Source organism: Candida pseudojiufengensis (genome assembly GCF_024610245.1).
Source record: "Candida pseudojiufengensis strain CBS 10847 chromosome Unknown scaffold51, whole genome shotgun sequence".
In the NCBI taxonomy this organism is placed as follows: domain Eukaryota; kingdom Fungi; phylum Ascomycota; class Pichiomycetes; order Serinales; family Debaryomycetaceae; genus Lodderomyces; species Lodderomyces pseudojiufengensis.
In genome coordinates, this window is record NW_026261517.1 from 1 (window position 1) to 278 (window position 278).

Below are 278 nucleotides of genomic sequence, written 5' to 3' on the forward strand. Positions count from 1 at the left end.
CGAATCCATGCTTGACCAAGATTATATAAGAAACATCAACAACAGGAAGACGCACACAATACAATAATAAAGACATAAAATAATATAAAACCTTTTAGAAGAGAAAAGTAATTATAGTGTTAACTAATAGACAATATTTACAAAAACTCTTGAGAATAATACTGCTCACATTATTAATATGAGATATAAAAAACAGTACCTGAAACAAAAATAATAGCCCCAAATTACGAACAATAAATATATATAGGGAAGCTTCAGTTTTTTTTTACTTTAGTGTT